General features: G+C 36.1%; 1 long non-coding RNA gene across 2 annotated transcripts; it reads left to right on the top strand.

Moving 5' to 3' along the window:
* The first annotated feature begins 1,184 nt into the window (after positions 1 to 1,184).
* Positions 1,185 to 20,224, top strand: LOC117189214. Of its 2 annotated transcripts, none has more exons than XR_004473273.1 (3): positions 1,185 to 1,334; positions 19,410 to 19,552; positions 19,605 to 20,224. It is a non-coding gene; the product is annotated as an uncharacterized LOC117189214 (long non-coding RNA). The 2 variants fall into 2 exon arrangements; XR_004473272.1 differs by lacking the exon at positions 1,185 to 1,334 and adding an exon at positions 16,637 to 16,812.
* The last annotated feature ends 56 nt before the right edge of the window (positions 20,225 to 20,280 follow it).

Raw genomic sequence — 20,280 nt, forward strand, 5'->3', positions numbered from 1 at the left:
CGAAGCAGTAAAACTGTTTAGGCTCCTGAGAAAAACGTACCCTGCATCGAGATAGGTAGTTCTTATAGCATTGTGAATTAAGAACTGAAAAGTTTGAATAAGCTATTACATAGCGAGAGTGAAAAGTAGGAGAACCAACTTCTTGAAATTTTTTATAAAGTCTTGATTTTAAGTTTTTTAGACTGGATAATTTTTTGGTAAACCAAGATGGTGTCTAATAGTTTCTCTAGGCGGAATGTAGCTGCGTTAAGTTGTCCATAATTGGACACAGTTGTATCAAATCACGATTTTTTATTTTGATCAACTACTCCCAATTTTATTCCTATTCCGAATGCATTTTGGGTAGACGAGGTAGACTCTGCACATTAGTCTGAAAAGTTGAATGTTAACTATTTATTGTTGGCTTAAATATAAACAAGTCGACCAGAAATTTTGGGGGCTGGATTATATTTGATTCCAAATCAAGAAAAAAATTCAATCCGATCAGAGCGATATATGTATAGTATTGCTGCCATAGGAACCATTGGCCAAATTTCGCATTTTTTAACTTTGACTTCAAGTCGGCACCTCTAAAAACTGTCGAATCGGGCTGAAAATGTATATTTTATTGTTTTATAGCAAAAGGAACATTTTTAGACCCTGAGACTTTTGATTCCGATACTTTTTTTTCGCCCATACAAATAAGCGCAAGTATAATGAACATATGTAAATACATATATTGCTGTTAGTTTCACATATCTACGTATACAGTAAGTACTACGGTAAGGTAAGGGAGTAAAATAAGTGGTGCTTCGAATAAAGGGTTGATCTTCACAACGAGAACGCGGTCAAGCCAAAAGAGGCCCACAAGGAATGACCAGCGTCTTGCGGACTTGATTATTCGAACTGTATGGTCCCAATGCAAGACAACAGTAAGATGTTTAGTAATCCTTTGGTCAGGGATTGCTTGTATACACAAAATTTCCAACTGGTTTCAATTTGTTTCTTTTACTCACTGCTGGGAAAGAAAACCAGTTTTTGACCATTGACCATAGTCTAAATCTGACAATAAGAACAAAAAAAATTTGAATCGCAGCCGGCGTTTTGCGCGGTCAAACATATTTTCCTAACTTCCTGTCCCTTTTTTGGTGCTTTTCAACCCTTTCCTCTTCATTCCATATAAATCGTTTCATGGATTTTATTGCATTTTTAGCTGTATTCTTTTTGGCTGATTTGCATAATTTTTGTTTTTGTGAAACACGAGACTGGACAACAGCCGAGTTCTGCGCCTCCAAAGCGACATCTGCTTGACCTTTTCACACATACTCACATCAGCCGTCCAACCCCAAATATATGTACGTATTGTAAGTTAACGTTTTATTAATACATATTCCTTCTTAAACACGACAGATGGAGAAGATTTAAAGCCTAAATATAGTCGACTAGTTCGAACATTTTATAGAGAATATTGTGATTTTTAGGAGATGATTTACATTTTTTATTGCCTTTAACTTTGATTATTCAATTGATGGTGCACGCAGAACAGCAAAAATCGTTTGACTATATTATATTTGTACACGAGTATTTGCTATTCAATTTCTGGCCATTAAAAAGTTTGGTGTTTTCTGGGATAAACCTATGTACATACAAAATTTTTCTGTACGGTCACGTTTAATATCGATTTACGATAAACGAAAGATTCACCTTAAGAAAAAACTAAAATTAACACCTGCAAATTTCCGTGCCATGATTCTTGGATTTTTAGCTTAGTTCAACTTTTATTGATGAAGCACCATGCATTGCCAATGTGAATGTGTTTGCGTTAGATCGCACACAATTTTAAAATCGGTCAAAAATAGTCTCGTGTCGATTGGTGTAAGAAAATTATCAAAAAATATGATCGTGATGCTTTAAAAGCTGTATATAACATCTAAACAGCTTACGGATCATGGATATATAAATTTGTGTCCGAAAAAAAACATTAATCGACGGTACGGGTGTTTTAAAGCGAGCGAAATGCCACAAAAGCTTTCGCAACGAACCATTTCATATTAACTCGTTGACGCCTGTTTATTCGGAAATTGGTACAACAACTGGACATGTTGCAACTTTTTCTATAGAAAAGAGAAAGTTTTGGAAAATTCTCTATTAGATGCGTATAATCATTTTATCCAAAGCGCTCATAAAATTTGTTGACTTTTGCCACCTCTTTTCGGTTAAGGCCCCATTGTGAAAAGTAGGTTTTTTCATAGATAAGCCAGAAATATAAATATCAATCTAATTATATTTAGTTTCTAGATCATTGCTAACTCATAATTCAATTTAGATCATCGAAGTAGTAGTAGCTCAGAGTCTCTGTCCCAAAAAAATGTCAGCTCGGCCCTTTTTCATGTATTCATTATTACTCAACTATTTTTTGATGAATGCGATGATGTACAAAAATTGGCTTTCTTACTTAAATCCGATCTCACATCTGCGACTCCTGCCATAAGTGTGTTGCAATGATAATTTTGACGATTTTTCGATTTTTACATTCTTGGGATTTCTACATTAACAACCTGGGTGATCTAAGTGTCCTTTTCGACCATAAGTCCATTTTTGGCTGTTTCATCAAGATATATTCATAAGTTTCGTATTCTATGTTTGCCAATGTGTGGACGTAAGGCACCCTACATTACTATTTGCGGCTATAAGGCTCTAACAATCTGTTAAAAACTGAACTCTAAATATGTGTAAAAAATTATTTTGAATATATAAAATCTTTTTCCCTCGGTCCCCTCGTCCTCATATCTAATTTCTCAATTCTCACGAAGATAAATAGATTATTATTATTATTTATGTACTTTAGTTGGAACTCTGTTATTATATTTTTATGATATAATAATCTAGTCAAATAAAATTAGTAGTAGCTGAACCGTGTTCGCCCTATGTTAATGCAGACGACGACAAAGTCAAAAGGGTTGGTTAAACAGTCACAAACTAGCTACTTCTACCTCGATCTGAATTTTTCCACTGCCAAAGAAGCCACCCCACTGCTGCGCACCCCCGTTCAAAGAGAAAAGCCGCCATTTTTAGCGCCAACCAACCACCATTCCTACTAGTCTTATGAACATCGTTAAAGGCAAGCAAAAATATGAATTATTCTTGTTTTTCTTTACCATTTTTATTTTATTTGAACCATTTTACCATTTGATGTGCAGTCACCTTAGGCGCTGCATTGCTATGTAGTTTTTTTAAATAACATATCTGTTTGAAATATTTGCTAAGAAATACAAAAATGATTCAATGCTTAAACGTTAGTTCGCAAGGCAGGGCCGATAGGTTTTGTTTGATGAGATAAGTAACCAGCCGCACCCGATCCCGTGCTGGCTGTTGTTGAGCGATGAAAATTTGTATTAGTTATTAGGTTTAATTATTTATATCGACAATACTTTATAGTTGTAGTTATAGTTATAATTTTTCCATATCCCTGGCAGTAGTGCTGACACTTGTCAATGTTACTGAAGTACGTACACTGGCATACACTGGGACATTATTTAAAATGTCTTTGCGATGCTTATTTATGCTAAAAGAAATATGAATTTGAATTTCGAAGGTGGCACTTTTCTGCAGACAGAATATATGAACATACATTTATAATTCGGAACCACCAATGTCATGGTTCGGACGCTAAAGTCTGTGAAAGACTTTTTTGGTTCTAAGATAACTCGACCAAAAGCTGTAAAATGCTGTTAGATAAGTGTTATATAAACCAAATAAGATGATTACTATATCAAATATGTAGATGCATAGCGATTATTTCTTGATTATTTTGAGAGCGGTTTTATTAACGTAATAAACGAATCTCTTTGTCTGCTGATTTCTAGCAATCCGAGAAATAATTTTACATGGGAAAATACTTTTCTTTGACTGGTTTAATTGCTCTTTGATGGTTAAACATAACTTTAAAGTAGTGTTGTATGTTACTTTTAATTGCAAATTTATTGCCCAACAAAATTTTTTTCGTAAATTTTTTTTTTAGTTTAATCGGAGGATATTACTTCCAAAATTTGACTTTTAATTTTGTGTTCTCCTTGTACGAGTAATTGTAGACATATTTTGTACTCTCTCAAGCGACCTCGGATAAATATTCAGAATAACGAATATTCAAGTCGCGGCCAAAACAAAATAATTTCGACTTGAATGTAACAAGAAAGTTCTTTCTTATTTTTAGAAATCACATACTATATATGCACATTCAGATATTTACATATGTGTGTAATATATGTTTGTATGTTTCTTGTGCAGTAACATGTTTCAGGACACCCTACCCTCAACGCTCATCACAACGCTACATTCTAATTCAAAAGTATAATGAGTTTCTTTCACTGCCATTCCTTGTTCTTCCCGCTGTAGCCACCCATCCAACCCATCGACCCACTCATTCTCGCACACACACTAAATGAAACCATCTCTACAAGGGGTTGTTAGATTTGCAGAAAATGGCAATTCGAATAAGAAATACACTGTAATGTGAGAGTTCATTCTGCCCTGCCATCCAAAATGTGATGTGATACAGTACCTGGACGGTCTAGCCTAGTCGTGGTGCCTTTCGTGGCACTCTTATAAAAAGGCGCAAGGAGCTAAGGAACAAAATTCCCGGTATCCTTATGTACAAGAACAGCAACCCCCCCCCCCCCCCCCCCCCCCCCCCCCCGCTCCGCTTTACTAGGTACAACCAACTCCTCCACCGTTTCCTCAGCCGCTCCCAGGAGAAATGCAAAAGAGCACATAGGTACATACATACTTAGAGATGCGTCGATGCCAGTTAGTGGCTATGCTGCCTAGTAGGAAATAGTACGTTCTTACGTACACATAATTTTTACAATAAATACAAGTACAAGTGAATTAAATGAATCAAAAACATAAATATATGCTAACGATATTAATTAGAGTAATTCTTAAGTTGTTTCTATATTCAGTTAATTAATTTTAAGCAAACTTTTTTAAATATATTTAATTGGGCAATAAGTAAAGTAACGTTTTTTTTTAGTTAATCAAATCAAATGAATATAATCATGAAATTATACTAAAAATCGAATATTCAAATTTTCTTCAAATTTTCCACTGGGAGGCCATGTATTTCATTTCCGCACAGCAACCACATTTTCGCGCACAGAAACGAAGAGAAGATGGTGATGGTGGTGAAGTGGAGTGGAGGTGGAGAGTTTCCACACAGGCATCTGCGCACATCTATACAAAATACACATACTCGCACATACCTCCCCTTCATTTTTGTTACCGCCAAATGCCATGGCTAAATTTTTTGTAGAATATTTTTGAGCAACTTTCTTCAATTTCTCCGCTAGCGTTGGGGGTTTTTTTTTGTCGTTTTGTACTTCTTCCTCCTTGCACTATGCTTTACGCTCTGTACATACATACATATACATATGTATGTATGTACCTCTGTATATACGAGTATTTTATGTGTATGTGCATGTGTATATGTGTATGTGTATGTAGTTCTTGTGCGCGTGCTGGTGCTGTTTTTTAATGAAACACAACCCACTCAAGTGGCGGCTTAAGTTTCAAAATGCCAAAAGGAAAATGGGCGAAACAACTGTGGCGATGGTTTTGGGGGGCGGTGGAATGGTAGAATGGTACAATGGGTATGGGTAATGGGGGTACGGGTAACGGTTGGAAGGGGGCGTACGCGTACCGTTCCGTGTCCCGTTGTCCCTTTTCTATTTATGGAGGGCGAAAGCGAGACTGAAGGCAACGACAAAGAGAAACGCAAAGAAGAATATACAAAAGAAGTTTTGAAAAATAAACGCTAGCGTTGGGGATAAGATAATGGATAATTTTATATGCATGTATGTAAGTATGAATATGTTTTTGTATATTGTGAATTATGTACATACTTTCGAATTGATGTGTACATATGTATGTATGTCTGCTACAAAAGAATAAGTACGTGAGCACGTGCGGCAAACCTCTTGCTCATTTATATATTTACACACTAACACATACATACATACGAAAAAGAATCAAATGGATTAAAAAGTAAAAGAGTTTTTCGTTAAAAATTAGTCGACTGTACCTGTTTACAGTACTGTCAATAGTTTAAATTTTAGTAGTCGTAAGCTGGAAGCCAGATGGCACACGATTCGCGGATATTTGGGTATCGATATATCTGAACGTTTAAATGATATCACATGGATGAGATGCAGACATTGCATATCAATATATAACAAAAAATAGGTTAGGTTAGTTAGGTTACAATACATTTAGAAAATAGTAATCGAACAGAACTATATGCAAATGTATTTTAGTCATTTTTAATTTGTTGGTTCTTTCCACGAAATATCCGGCAAAAGGCCCATAAAGCCAAGAAACATTAGGAGAATACAAAGTCAATTAAACCCGATTTGCATTTACATATAGTTCTACCCCGATAATTTTCTTGTATATTAATGGAAAGCTAACTAATTTAGACAATTGACACAATAATTTCCTTAGCTCTGATCTAAAAGCTTATTTAAAAAGGCCAAAGTTCACTTTTTTGGTACTTTTAAAATCATGTTTCCGTTTACTATTATCACCTATAGGAAAGATGATTCTAGTTAAAAGTAGATACTGAACTATTTAAAAATAAATCCCAGAAAATTGGCCCAATCTCGGCTAATGGTAGATTTTTAAACTTTTATTATCTTTGAATTTATGTCATCAGCGGATTTAATACAAAAAACAAACAAAAAATGTATACTTAATACTTGGTATATTACCACAAATAATGTGTAATATATATATAGCACTATATAGTGCTACCCAATTCACAGATTTTTCTTATTTTGAAGACCAGTTCTTTTTTTTGTGACGTAACTTCAAGTTTAAATATTTTAAGCCATGCGGTCGAATATTGTAATTTTGTTGGTGAATATAAGGTGTTGGATATATATATATATCACCATTTTAGGACCACCAAAAATTCATAGAGATGTATATTTTCCTTAATTTAATATTTTTTTTAGTAATTGTAAAGCATATAACGTAAATGCATAGAGATGTATATTATTTTCCTTATTTTTATTTTAAATTTTTCAATAATTTTAAAGCATTTAATATAATATATATAATAATATAATATGGACTTTTTTTTGTTTTGTTGTTATATGAATCCTCGGATTCCTCGATTTGGTGTTGTTGTTATATTCTACATCTCTTATGTAGAATGAATTATACACGCCAACTACATGGCCACGGCTCGTATCCCAGTAGCGCCATCATAAATATTGCGGGTACTTCTTGAACTAACCCGTACCCTAGAACTCTCACTGCTATGAAATGCTATGTTTTTGTTTATATGAACATTAATGAATTCATTAATTATTGCACGTCAGGGCTGTCTAAATATTATACTTTTAAGAATCATTTGATACAATATTAAATCTATTATCGATGTATGTGTGTACATATGTATATATATGTAAATGCAGATATATGTATGTATATATGTATGTACATGCATAATTTACCAGATTGTTAGCTGTTTAATATGTATACATAAATGTATGTATTATCACCACCACCTTGCGTCGTGTCTTAAGTTTTTCCGCGGCAACAGAAGCACAAACAACTTCCACCAATAACAAGGCAGGGGATTCTCGTCTAGTAGGTTGTTTCCGCCCTTAGAAACTCTTTCCTTGCCGCCCCGCTATCCTACTCTGCTGGTTTCCGGGTCCTGTCCTGTCCTCTCCTCTCTTTTGACGTTGCGTTTGGTAGCGCCTTCGCTTAATTTTCTTCTTCTTTCTAAATGTAACCCCCAACCCAACCACAACGCTGCCTCTGTTTTGGACTGCGCTGCTTAACATAATGAGGGTGTTTTTTGCGTATGTTGATGCACATACTTATACATAGACTAATACATAGTAAACGAAAGTTTTCCAGTGCATGTTTGGGCAGATGTGGAGATACACAGAAGACGAACCTGCACGTACATGGTGGGTGTTGGGTGGACGTGGACGGAGATTGCTTCCCAGACATTTACCGAATTGTCTTCGAGCATAAATTTAGCAGATGAAACAAACAACTCAACATCCAATACATACGGCATAAGGCGGTACATATGTAGACTTTGCTTTTCACCACTACCTACTCGAGGCTTAAGGGATTCTTAACTAACTAAGTATATGTCTGATTACTTGGATTCTTTCCTTGATTAGATAATCATTGCTTCAGGCTTAAAAACACCCAGATTCAAACAGTATTCACCCCTAACCCAAACTCCGCCCCGCTTCAAATTTATACATACATTCAAGTTCCAGCTGCGTTTCTTCAGCGTGTGTGTGAAGTTTTTAAACAACGCGACAGCGACAGGCACCGAGACCACGCCCCTCGACCAAGCGTGAATTTTCCTAAGAAAGTTTAACATCAGTGTTTTACAAAGGTGGGAGGAACTTCTTAGATAACTTTAAACATTACTTTTTTTCTTTTTTACTTAAATACATACGAACATATTCAGATAGGCAAAAATGTCGCTAATTTATCAGAAATAACTGTATCTACCTTGGAGCATGTCATTCTCATCTGCATCGGCGCGACGGTATTTTCAGCTCTGGTAGACACCTCCAAGGAGTCCAGAGAGCCACTGCCCCGTTAAAACTTGAATTTTTGTTTAAGTATAAGTAGAATACATATGTATGCATGTAATGTAATGTAACTTTATATAATATCATTATTCTCAGGCTGAAAAACGTTCCTTAATATTTAAACATTTGTATGTGATTAATTAGGATGACTTTTATTTATGGGGATTATCTCTTCTTCATAGCACGTTAAAATATTACGTTTTATTTTACTCTAAGATCACAAACAACTTTGGAAGCAATTGAAAAGCAGTCTTTCTCCGAGGATGGATATCCAAGTGGCAGAAAGTCAGTCTGAAAAATATATTGCAATTTACGCGAAGCAAAGTCGGATTAAGCAACTGTTTTAGAGAAACTAAAGTATTTTATATTATCTCATATTCCTAAGTATGTATTCATTTGGTAGCGCCTACAAACTAGACACCACCTTACGGTTTAGATGAGTAACTGGTAACTGTGACAACATACCTATTTTTTATACCCGATACTCAAAATGAGTATTGGGGTATATTAGATTTGTGGTAAAAGTGGATGTGTGTAACGTCCAGAAGGAATCGTTTCCGACCCCATAAAGTATATATATTCTTAATCAGCATCAATAGCCGAGTCGATTGAGCCATGTCTGTCTGTCCGTCCGTCCGTCTGTCCGTCTGTCCGTCCGTCTGTCCGTCTGTCCGTCCCCTTCAGCGCCTAGTGCTCAAAGACTATAAGAGCTAGAGCAACGATGTTTTGGATCCAGACTTCTGTGATATGTCACTGCTACAAGAATATTTCAAAACTTTGCCCCGCCCACTTCCGCCTCCACAAAGGGCGAAAATCTGTGGCATCCACATTTTTAAAGATACGATAAAAAAAAAGCAGGATCGTAGAGAATGACCATATCTTTTAGACTGCAGAATCTGAATTAGATCGTATTATTATTATAGCCAGCATCAAGAAAACAATTTCATTTTTTCTCGCCCTGTCTCTCTCTAACACACACGTAGCATAGCCGGCTTTGCTTAGAGTAAAACATTAGCGCCTAGATCTCAGAGACTATAAAAGCTAGAGCAACCAAATTTGGTATTCACACTCCTAATATATCGGACCGAGACGAGTTTGTTTCAAAATTTCGCCACACCCCCTTTCGCCCCCGCAAAGGACGAAAATCTGGGGATATTCACAAATCTCAGAGACTATTAAGGCTAGAGTAACCAAATTTGGTATCCGCACTCCTGTTAGATCTCACTATAAAACGTATATCTCAAAATTTCGCCCCACCCCCTTCCGCCCCCACAAAAGACGAAAAACTGTTGCATCCACAATATTGAGGATACGAGAAAACTAAAAACGCAGAATCATAGATAATGATCATATCTATCAGATTGCTGAATCTGGATCAGATCAGATTATTTTTATACCCAAAAGGAACAAATCAATTAGCACTGACTACGCAGCGCCCGACGTCACGCTCAGACTGATTTTCTGTCTCTCTCGCACGCACTCTGTGTCGTGTCGTTTAATATTAGCGGCGTCTGCCGGAGAAGAGCCCTACTGACTAAGTATCGGGTATAAATGTAGAGTTGCGGTGTACGCAGCAACTCACAACGTTCCCCCTCGTTTTACATTAATTATTTTGTATATATATTTTTTATTTTATCTTAGCGCGCTTTTAGGGGGTTTTAAAATAACGGGCAATATCTCATGCATTGAATGTTGTTATTATTAGTTTTTAGTGACGTGGTAAACAAATCTGGTCAAAAAGATATTTTGGTTCTCCTTTATTGGTCATATTGTGCTGACTGGTCTAGTTGTCTAAAAAAGATCAAATTTTTTTTATTGGCTTAGCCCTGTAACATGATTTTTTTTGGTAAACTTAATTTATATTTAGCTATATTATTGTCATTATTGTATTATTATATTGTTGGAGTGCTACTCCATAGAAAAGACTAGGTGTCAAATAAGGTTTTGCAATAAGTAGTATACTTTTTGTGGAAAGACACTCCGTTTTTTTAATCCTAAGTTCTTTCTGCGTATTTAGTAATATTGTTTTTAATTAATATGGGTTCAAGCTTGCAGTATTAATTGACTTATTTAATATGTTCACTTGGCAGGATTGAGGCATAGACCATTGCTGCCATCCCTATATGTACATGCATATGCAATTTTCCTTGCTTCTTTAATCGATTCGATAGAGTTATGTTAGCTCTATTTTTAGTACAAAAGATACAGATGGGGATCATCCAATATTTAGTTTTTAAAATAATAGAAAACTTACAAAAATAGAAGTCGACATAGGCTTAATCTAGTAAAATGGAAAATACGATTTATGTAGGTTGCTATCGAGTATTTACACAATAAATTATTTCTACTAGTGTTTTTTAAATTTAATTCAATTGAATACTGGTCCCGAACGTACGGGTCGCGAACTTATGACCATCTAAGTTGTTCTCCCTTATAATACCTATATTCTACTCGGACCACAGGAGGATATGTAAAAGAATCTTGTTCAATTAACAAAAAGAATTAAATAGTTTTTTCAAAACGGTCGCATTCAAAACATGTTTAACTTTAATATTTGTATGCTCCGATTGGCGATAGAATACGTTATGGCAATAAACAGTTCAAACTTGACCCAGATACAACTATGGTGTTAAATGTCCATTTAGATGGAAAATGACAACAGTACTCGAACGACACCCGCTTTGTTTTGGATCCGGGCTACTGCAAACTTGCTGTCTTGGCTCGCTAAACTTGACTCGTACTAAAGTTGCCTTTCGCTTTGCCAAAACGACTCTTTTATTGCAATAAGAGAGGAAAAACGCTCTTTGAAACCGCTTGGCCACTGGTCAAATTACTCGTAAATATCTTGCGCATGCTCATGCCCCAGCTCCCCTACAAAGAAGTGGTCAGAAATTGAAAATGAAAACACAATCGACTGCATTTGCATCTGTCTGGAGGGGAATTCTGTTTAAACTTTCAGGGAGCTCCTACCCCTCACCTCGCACCATCATATAATGGATAAGGTCTGCGTTTTTCACTTGGATTCAAATAGACTATCCTTGCCCTTGACCTTTGAAAAATACATACCATACTGCCATTTTAAAGATATTAGTCAATAATTTAAAAAATTCATTTGCAATGTCTTGCGCTCAATACTTTCTGTTATCGCGCAATGATTTTGATTGACGAACCGTATTGCATATCCAACAGATAAAATGTGAATGAAAGCTGGTTCTCTCTGATCGACATGGAAACAGATTTCTCTCCGTCGTGGGAGCGGCGGATTTAACCTTCCAACTAATCCTGACTGAGAGAAGACGACAGACAGACATACGAACAGATAGACAGATAGACTCAGATCATCGTACTGACCAAAATACTCGTACAATACATGCATTTATAATTTATGGCTTGTAGATTATTTTTTCAGGTCGCTAAATAGCTACATACATGCTTAACAATAGATACAAATTTTAGCTAAAAAGAATAAAAGGAAAAGAATCATAGTATCATATATGTGGCTCTATAGATTTTTAATACAAATCGTTTCAATGTTCAGCAGCAATTCGCATTTCTGATTGTTCTTATTCGTTTGCATTCCACAAAAATTCACGAAACGAATCTCTTATTGGCACTGTCGACTGTCGCCCCATGAGAAAAAAGTTGGTCAACTGTCGACAAGGGTTGTGTCTGGTCAAGCGGACGTCATCGACGGTGGTCAGTAGATTTTAAAGTTTTATTGTCTTTTTGCACCCAAGAAAAGGTTTTAAATTGGTGAGAAAATTTTCTGGAAAGACTGGTTTTTCAATATATGAGAAATGATTCTTGAAAATGTATCCACAAACGGGCTGTTTTACCCTTTCTTTTTCATCCGTTTGATCATCCCCTCCCCTCCTCCTCTTCACCCTCCAAAGAAAAGATACACCCCACCCCTAAGACCACGAAAAGCAAAAAGGAACATTCCATGGAGCGCGAAAAACTAAAATTTAGCTGGAGACTAAATGGTGGAAAGACGCGGGGTCCTGCGCGAAATAGGTAAGGCATGAAAGATGCGAAGCCAATAGGCACATCGCGTCCTGTTACGCATCGCCGTTGTGATGGCTCACCATTGGTGAACATTATTTTCTGCGATTTTCTTAGCTCTTTTTCCCAAGGCAAGAAGCACATAATGTATATGGAAACGAACCTGGGAGCTGGGTGCACCACTTCCATTCCCATTCCTATGAATGCAGATGCATATTTGAAAGTTGGTTCATATGCACAGATGGATATGAATCTATTATATTAAACTCAGAAAGTGTTTTTCAGCATCTGAAAAACTTAAGTTAAGTACAATTTACCTACCTCCACATTTAAGTACTAGACAGAACGTTTTCCCTATGTGAGCTATGTCAAGATATTAAAAGCGAGAGCCCTAGCTGCAGCGAGAGTGTTACGAAAGCACTAGCAAACGAAGGGAGCCAGTAAATAAGATTCGAGTTATATAATATTTTATATATTGTTTATGAATCAGAACAACTTGTGTTGTTATCTATAGTTAAATTTAGCCGCTTGTGTTTCCAGATTGAGGAATGGAAAAGCGAGTTCATGAGGACAAATTATTGTTTTGTTCCGGACAAATCTGACTCTGACCGTTTTTTAACAACCTTACTGGGACCCAATAGTCACTTGCATTAAAAACATTGTTATTTTCTGGGAGAAACCCACATATAACTTTTTGCTGTACGGTGACGTTAAATATCGATTTACGATAAAAAAAAAAAGATTCATCTTAGGAAAAAACTGAAATTAAAACACCTGAATATCTCCGTGTCATGATTCTACCATATTCAATGTGGATTTTTAGCTTATTTCAACTTTTATTGATGCATTGCCATTGTGAAAACCGGTGAATTCCGTGAAGATGTCCCACATCAGTTGTTGTGCCGCAATATATCGGTGCTGTGAGATTGAATCATTTTTATACCCGATATATTCTTGATCAGCATCAATAGCTGAGTTGATTGAGCCATGTCAGTCTGTCCGTCTGTCTGTCCGTCCCTATCAGCGCCTAGTGCTCAAAGACTATAAAAGCTAGAGCAACGACGTTTTATATCCGGACTTCTGTGATATGTCACTGCTACAAGTATATTTCAAAACTTTGCCCCGCCCCCACAAAGGGCGAAAATCTGTGGCATCCACAAATTCAAAGACACGAGAAAACTGAAAACGCAGAATCGTAGAGGATGGCAATATCTTCGAGAGTGACTCTGAACAAGATCGTATAATTATTATGGCCAGAATGATGAAAATAATTTTATTTTTTCTCACTCTGTTCTCTCTAACACACACGTTTCATGGTCGGCTTTGCCTATTGCAAAAAGAGAGCGCCTAGATCTCAGAGACTATAAGAGCTGGAACAACCAAATTTGGAATACACACTCCTGTGATATCGAACCTGCAAAAGTTTATTTAAAAAATTCACCCCACCATCTTCCGCCCCGCAAAGGACGAAAATGTGTGGCATCCACAGATCTCAGAGCCTATTAAGGCTAGAGCAACAAAATTTGGTATCCACACTCCTGTTAGATCTCAATGTTACTTGTGTGTTTTAAAATATCGCCCCACCCCCTGCCGCCCCACAAAGGACAAAAGTCTGTGGCATCCACAATATTGAAGATACGTGAAAACTAAAAATGCACAATCAGAGAATAAAGAATCTACTAGATTCCGAATCTGGATCAGATCGGATAATTTGTATAGCCAAAAGGAACAAATCAATTTTCAGTGGCTAGGCAGCCACGTATTCTGTTTCTCCCGCATGCACTCTTTGATGCTTAATGTAGCCATACTGACTATGTATCGGGTATAAATGTAGAGTTGCGGTCGCAGCAGCAACTCACAACGTTCCCCCTCGTTAGGTATTAGTATGACGTCCATCAATAAGATTTTTTATGATCACTCCGTTTGTAATTTAAAATCAAAACAGGATTCAAAACAGGCACGTGTCGATTGGAGTAAGAAAACTATTATCCTGATGCCTCAAAAACAGAGCCTATATAGTTTACGGATCATGGATATATAAATTATTGCCCGATACATAACATATCGATGGTATGATTGTTTTAAAGCGCGCCAAATGCAACAAAAGTTTTCGCAATGAACCGTTTCACATTAACTGGTCGCCGCTTATTTGCTCGAAATCTGGTCAATAACAACAGGTCATCTTGCAACTTTTTCGATAGAGAAAAGTAGTAAGATCATTCTGAGTACTCAATAACTGCAGACATTTCCTCACATCCAATCGTTTTATGCGCATTAACAGCTGAATTCAACAAAAATAGAGTGGTAAATGATTTTGGACGCCATAAAAGGCTGATCAAGTCATGTTTTAGAGATAAATTCTTCTGAGTGCCAAAGTGCTTCGAAAATATGTTAAAACGTTTCGAAATGGGTATTCATCTTCTTGGAGAATATTTTTAAAGCCAATAAAAAAATTGTCAATCATTAAAGTTCGTTCTTTCATAGTTCTTTATTCATTCGACGATGAACATGGCTATATAGTAGACTTCCAGTTGATTATGATCAACTTTATGAGAGATCAGACAATTTTTCTGTGGATCTAAAACTTCTTCCTATTGACATGCGGAGCGGGTGGTGGTTGAACCACTAGAGTGGGTGGCCATTTTGCGTAGCCATTGTTGAGTTCAGATCCTCATGTTAGATGTCAAATGGTAGATTTTTAGGTTTGCTTTAGTACAGTTTTTTTATAAGTCAGACAGTTGATGTTGCTACTATCACAAAAAAACTCACTTACTTACTTACTGCACTCACTTACAAAAGGAAGTGGTTGCGCCGGTAATATATAGAATATAGTATATTCCTAATTACCATCAATAACCGAGTCTATATCGCCATGAATTAGTGCGCACGTAAATCACTAGATTTTTTGTAGCATTACATAAGGTCAAGTTTGGCCCAAAAATTATGAAAAACGTATATACAATTTTATTGACGACTCTGAACTTTGTAAGCGCATATGTAAATATATTAAACATTATAGCTATGCTGTGATCGCACAACTAAAGTAAAGTATCAATATAATGTTCCTGTACAAAAATTACTTCGTAAACCGTAGGCGGAAACATCTGCAATGCAAATTATTATACATCTATTCAGGATGTGAATTTAAACCTCCCATACCTCTAAAATAAAATTGGTTTGTTTCATTGGATGTATTAGCCGCTAAAGTTACTCCGTTACAAGAAAAGCGTAAGAAGCTTGCTTTAATCAAATAAGTAATCGTGTTGTGTTCGTTTTTTTATTATTCAATTCACTTTGAGCACACACATTTTCACCCCAGTTGAACACCCAGTACAGTTGTGCCAAAAAAGCTAATATGGTTTGCCTCCACTTCCACTGTTTTCGGTCCAAGGCCCATGCTCATGTCTTAAAAATATTTATACATTTTCTTGTCGCTCTCCTTAGGAATACATATGCATAACCACAACTCGCGAGATTTTCCTCATTATATTGTCCTAGCACATATTGGATGCGTGAACATGTAGGTATGTCTATGTATATACATATATATTATGTATGCATGTATGTGTATTCAATTCACCCCCCAAACGCAAAGGACTCGCAACCCAGGCAGCGCAATTTGATTGGTTGTTAGAACTCGCGTTCGCCCCATCCGTACGGAGGATGTTATAGGAAGGAAAAGGACGGGCCATGAGAAAGAAAAGGGGGAAGGAATGACTTAGCGAAGAGGCGGTCTCCTCAAGACCCCAAGACGCAAGAAATGCTTCGCGCTCGGTATACACACACACTTTTAACCCGCTTGAACGTAAAAATCACACCCATACTAACATATTCATACGTATGTATGTATGTATTTATTTACATTTTTACATACTCGAATAAACCAAGTTGGGCGGTCGGCAAGGGCAAGTGAAGAGTAAGAAATGATTCTAAGGAGTGTTCCGTTAATAATTATGCCGGGAGAAAAGAAAATTTCATATTTTATATGTAAACTTTAGGTATTTTATATTTTTTACGTTCATAATGTTGTGGCTATCAAATGGCCAAGCTGAAGTCTGTTACGCGCGGATCTTTGGCAGGAACGCAGCCAACGACCGAGGGGCTCTGCCGCATGACGCGTACAACTGAAGCAGTCGCGTAGATGAATGAATGATAAATGTTAGACTAATATTCTAAGAAAATACGACTAAATACAACGAGAAAGGTAAGTGAGAATTAGTAATTTAAGAAGAGAAAAGGAATTAGTGATCGATATAATATAGTAGATTGAATTATAGTCCGAGCATAAGACCCTAAATAATTGTTTTTGATCCGATCGTAACGTAATTCTAAGCTTTAAATTTACTCGTATCTTCATGGATCCCAGGGATCGCGATTTTTATACCCGATACTCAACAAGAGTATAGGGCTACATTATATATGTGGGGAAAGTGGAAATGTGTAACGCCCAGAAGGAAGCGTAGATATATTCTTGATCAGCATCAAAAGATTGAGCAATGTCTGTCTGTCTAGTTCTCAGAGACTAAAAGAACTAAAGCAACGATATTTTGTATCTAAGCTCCTGTGATATTTCACAACAGTGAACACTTGTTACAACAAGTGTATTTTGAAAACTTCGCCCCGCCCCATAAAAGACGAAAATCTGTGTTATCCACATTTTTTCAGTCTGGAGAAAATCAAAAACACAGAGTAATAGAGAATGAGCATAGCTTCTAGACAGCTGAATCTGGATCCCATCGGATTATTATAATAGCAAGAAGGCGCCAACCTATTTGAAGTGGCTACACAGACACATGGCAATATCGACTAGGATATTAAAAATCGACAACAAAACACAAAACTATTAACTCTCTATTGTATAAAATAGTTTTGGGTCGTCCTCTTTTCGCCATGGCCCGATATATTTTCACAGAAAAAAATGTATCTCATATACACAAATGTATCTCACAGATAAAAATGTATCTTACAGATGCAAATGTATCTTATAGATACAATGCTTGAAAAATTGCGGTCAATCGAGCGTATTTTTTTTAGTTAATTAAGTAAGTGAGATGGGTTGGAACACGAGCAATGCGAGTGCTTAGGGTGCTTGTCCCCTAGTATCTTTATAATCTTTTAGTATCGGGTATAAACGAAACCATAATCTGTTAAAGAGTCACAAATTTTGAAATACACTTGTAACAGTGAGATCTAACAGGAGTATGCATACAAAATTTGGTTGCTCTAGCTCTTATAGTCTTTGAGCACTAGGCGCTAATAGGGACGGACAGACGGACAGACAGACTCAATCGACTCGGCTATAGATGCTGATCCAGAATATATATATACTTAATGGGGTCGGAAACGCTTCCTTCTGGAAGTTACACACATCCATTTTTACCACAAATCTAATATACCCCTATACTCATTTTGAGTATCGGGTATAAAAACAAACAATTTTAAAGATTAAACAATAGTGGCTCACATTCGAGCCAAATCTGTTGAGTGTAAAAAAAAGCGGTACAATTTGATGGTGAGCGTATGAAAACATATGGTTGCCTTTAATGCTTACAGCTGACAGAATATCTATAAATTATTTTTGAGAAAATTATCTATAGCATAAATTTATACTAGAATCGAATCCAAGAAAAAAATTGAAATTTTGTATATTATAATATTTGATTTTAGTTCCGTAGTAGTCAGTTCGGTCGTTTCGCCCACTGTGCAACGTTCCGATAACCAAATCGGGCTGCGTCAGCTGTTGAATTTTTGTATAGAATGTGGGTGGTTCATCGGAATCCCCGCGATACATGGCAATTGCAGCACTTCAGCATCAAGATCACTTCAAGAAAAGCTCAATTGATATAGTTCTGTGTAACTAGGAATACGCTCAGAGAAAAATTATTCTGCATTTTCATTTTGAATTGGCGGGCTGGTCCGCAAGGAATGACGATAAATGATACGGTGAACCCGCTAAAAGTGTAACCAGCTCTTCTTCTTTTAATTTAAATGTAAAATGTACATTATATAATTGATAACTGACAAAAGCTCGTCGCCATATGTAAATTAGGGGTTTGTCACTCAACAAAAGCTGAAATGTATGAAAAACTAATGTACAGCTTCTGCCCAATAGAGTATGCTGTAAAATCCCTTACAGTAAGGATTCGGAATGTAATAGCAAATCTAACGATTTTTCTTGAATATTTTGAATTTGAATACTTATGAGACACTAATAAAAGGAAATCCAGTTAATTATATGTATCTATTATATAAAAAAATGTTTTGCGTCGTCGTTGGGCATTATTCAGCAACTCTGCCTTAATAAATATTGATATTATATTTAATTCATTATTATATTATACTATTATTTGATTATTAATAATATTATTTTTTGTACATATACATATTAAATTAATTAATATTATATTAATACATATATTTGTATAATATAATACTAGTATTTATAATTATTATTATTAATATATATTATTATTATATTATGTATAAAAATATTATTTAATGTAATTTTGAATATATAATAATAATATTTTGCTAGCATCTGCTGAGAATATTTGCATAAATGAGATGTAGCAAACGTTCGGAAGTTCCTTGAAAGACAGACAACGTCAGCCTTTACTGAGCGGTCTTGAGCAAGACGCTCTCTCGTTCTATACGTGCAGCTGAGATTTTGGGTCTGCTTGTTTGTATTAGTTTACTTTTTACGATAGAATTGCCCACAATACAAAAAAGTAATATTTTTTATATCCTTAATATGCTAATTTTGCTAAACATAATTTTAATTAATTAATTTTGCTTCTGTAGGGTATTCGTGCGTCGTGTCAATCGCAATTGTCTCGTTTGTCCAAGGGAACATTGACCAAACGGTACCAGACTTCGGGAACTGAAAGCATCCCCCAGAGAATGGAGATTGGGAAATCTCCCTATCAGAGGCGTAATAGATGGAAGTGAGTGTGTATTGACTTTGGATAAAGGGGCTACTCATTGAATAATTTGAAGGGGTTTAGTTAAAGGAAATATAGAGCCTCTGATTGGGATAGAACTACAAACAGCTACAAGTAAAGACGCGCAGATAATGGGCAAAATTACAAAATTATCACTGCGAAGACGAACCTAAAGCACTATTTTATTGTAACTGATACCATGGACGACATCATAATAGAAGTTTATTTTATCACCCGTTACGGTTTTATACTGGACTTGAAGGATAGAGTCCTTAGTCCCTTATATTTGAAAACGGCAAAGGAAAACATCGACGCTGCAGTTCAGACCAAAACTATACCCAAGTCCCGGGCTGTTCAGCTGCCTCGGGATTTCAGGAAGAAAGATGCCCGCCTAGTCTAAAAGGCAGAGGAATCGTCTTCCACGTACACGGTCAGTGGAACGAACAACGCACAGTGGAACATTCGGCCGTTTAAGCTTGCTAAATTAATGACTTCTGCACTAATTAAGATTTCGTCATGTTCTTCAAATAAAAGAAAAATCCTTCAAAATTAAGCCTACCCAAGAACACGATTTTACGATGTCTAAATACTTCACAAAATTGTGTTAATGTTAAACTTGATTCCGGTGGATTTTTTTTATTTTTTTGGATCAATAAAGAACGTTTAATAGTCAATTTCTCCATACAAATATCTCTATACATATCTGTATACTTCATTTTTAATCTAATTTT

This window comes from Drosophila miranda, chromosome 5 (assembly GCF_003369915.1).
Source record: "Drosophila miranda strain MSH22 chromosome 5, D.miranda_PacBio2.1, whole genome shotgun sequence".
NCBI classification, from domain to species: Eukaryota; Metazoa; Arthropoda; class Insecta; order Diptera; family Drosophilidae; genus Drosophila; species Drosophila miranda.